The following is a 2,500-nucleotide window of genomic DNA, read 5'->3' as shown; positions in this document are numbered from 1 at the left end:
CACGAAGCACCGTCAACAGCACTGGAAGAGCTGCTCAGAAATCCGTTGCCGACATGAGCCCGAACCCACCGGGGCTCGACCTGGCACAACTTTCGCGCGACCTAATTTTTTGTCACTCAAAGGGTTTGAGCACCTAATATTTTGTCACTCTGGTTCTCCCACCCAGAGAGCCTCCGGGGCGGCCCCAGGACCTCCTGCCCGGCTCCGGAGACCCTCCCCGGGCCTGAGGGACCGGCTGGACCCGGGAGGGACCGGGTCTTCTCGGACCTCCGGGGGTCAGGGGGGGGGGGCACTCGGTCGCCTGGCCTGCCCGACCGAGGCGTGCGGCAGGCCGGGCAAAGAGCACCGTGATTCGCACCCTTGAGCTCCAGTGAAACCCCTGGAAGACATAAGCCCGACCCCACCGGGGCTCGACTTGGTACAATTTTCGCGCGACCTAATTTTTTGTCACTCAAAGGGTTTGGGCGCCTAATTTTTTGTCACAGCTCCGGCACCTAATATTTTGTCACTCTGGTTCTCCGACCCAGAGAGCCTCCGGGACCGCCCCAGGACCCCCTGCCCGGCTCCGGGGACCCTCCCCGGGCCTGAGGGACCGGCTGGACCCGGGAGGGACCGGGTCTTCTCGGACCTCCGGGGGTCAGGGGGGGCACTCGGTCGCCTGGCCTGCCCGACCGAGGCGTGCGGCAGGCCGGGCAAAGAGCACCGTGATTCGCACCCTTGAGCCCCAGTGAAACCCCTGGAAGACATAAGCCCGACCCCACCGGGGCTCGACTTGGTACAATTTTCGGGCGACCTAATTTTTTGTCACTCAAAGGGTTTGGGCGCCTAATTTTTTGTCACAGCTCCGGCACCTAATATTTTGTCACTCTGGGTCTCCGACCCAGAGAGCCTCCGGGACCGCCCCAGGACCCCCTGCCCGGCTCCGGGGACCCTCCCCGGGCCTGAGGGACCGGCTGGACCCGGGAGGGTCCGGGTCTTCTCGGACCTCCGGGGGTCAGGAGGGGCACTCGGTCGCCTGGCCTGCCCGACCGAGGCTTGCGGCTGGCCGGGCAAAGAGCACCGTGATTCGCACCCTTGAGCTCCAGTGAAACCCCTGGAAGACATAAGCCCGACCCCACCGGGGCTCGACTTGGTACAATTTTCGCGCGACCTAATTTTTTGTCACTCAAAGGGTTTGGGCGCCTAATTTTTTGTCACAGCTCCGGCACCTAATATTTTGTCACTCTGGTTCTCCGACCCAGAGAGCCTCCGGGGCGGCCCCAGGACCCCCTGCCCGGCTCCGGGGACCCTCCCCGGGCCTGAGGGACCGGCTGGACCGGGGAGGGACCGGGTCTTCTCGGACCTCCGGGGGTCAGGGGGGGGGCACTCGGTCGCCTGGCCTGCCCGACCGAGGCGTGCGGCTGGCCGGGCAAAGAGCACCGTGATTCGCACCCTTGAGCTCCAGTGAAACCCCTGGAAGACATAAGCCCGACCCCACCGGGGCTCGACTTGGTACAATTTTGGCGCGACCTAATTTTTTGTCACTCAAAGGGTTTGGGCGCCTAATTTTTTGTCACAGCTCCGGCACCTAATATTTTGTCACTCTGGTTCTCCGACCCAGAGAGCCTCCGGGGCGGCCCCAGGACCCCCTGCCCGGCTCCGGAGACCCTCCCCGGGCCTGAGGGACCGGCTGGACCCGGGAGGGACCGGGTCTTCTCGGACCTCCGGGGGTCAGGGGGGGGCACTCGGTCGCCTGGCCTGCCCGACCGAGGCGTGCGGCTGGCCGGGCAAAGAGCACCGTGATTCGCACCCTTGAGCTCCAGTGAAACCCCTGGAAGACATAAGCCCGACCCCACCGGGGCTCGACTTGGTACAATTTTCGCGCGACCTAATTTTTTGTCACTCAAAGGGTTTGGGCGCCTAATTTTTTGTCACAGCTCCGGCACCTAATATTTTGTCACTCTGGTTCCCCGACCCAGAGAGCCTCCGGGGCGGCCCCAGGACCCCCTGCCCGGCTCCGGGGACCCTCCCCGGGCCTGAGGGACCGGCTGGACCCGGGAGGGACCGGGTCTTCTCGGACCTCCGGGGGTCAGGGGGGGCACTCGGTCGCCTGGCCTGCCCGACCGAGGCGTGCGGCTGGCCGGGCAAAGAGCACCGTGATTCGCACCCTTGAGCTCCAGTGAAACCCCTGGAAGACGTAAGCCCGACCCCACCGGGGCTCGACTTGGTACAATTTTGGCGCGACCTAATTTTTTGTCACTCAAAGGGTTTGGGCGCCTAATTTTTTGTCACAGCTCCGGCACCTAATATTTTGTCACTCTGGTTCTCCGACCCAGAGAGCCCCCGGGACCGCCCCAGGACCCCCTGCCCGCCTCCGGGGACCCTCCCCGGGCCTGAGGGACCGGCTGGACCGGGGAGGGACCGGGTCTTCTCGGACCTCCGGGGGTCAGGGGGGGGCACTCGGTCGCCTGGCCTGCCCGACCGAGGCGTGCGGCTGGCCGGGCAAAGAGCACCGTGATTC

Source organism: Synchiropus splendidus, unplaced genomic scaffold, assembly GCF_027744825.2.
Source record: "Synchiropus splendidus isolate RoL2022-P1 unplaced genomic scaffold, RoL_Sspl_1.0 HiC_scaffold_87, whole genome shotgun sequence".
Taxonomy (NCBI): domain Eukaryota; kingdom Metazoa; phylum Chordata; class Actinopteri; order Syngnathiformes; family Callionymidae; genus Synchiropus; species Synchiropus splendidus.
The sequence above is the reverse complement of the archived record's forward strand: the minus strand, read 5'-3'. Positions refer to the sequence as shown.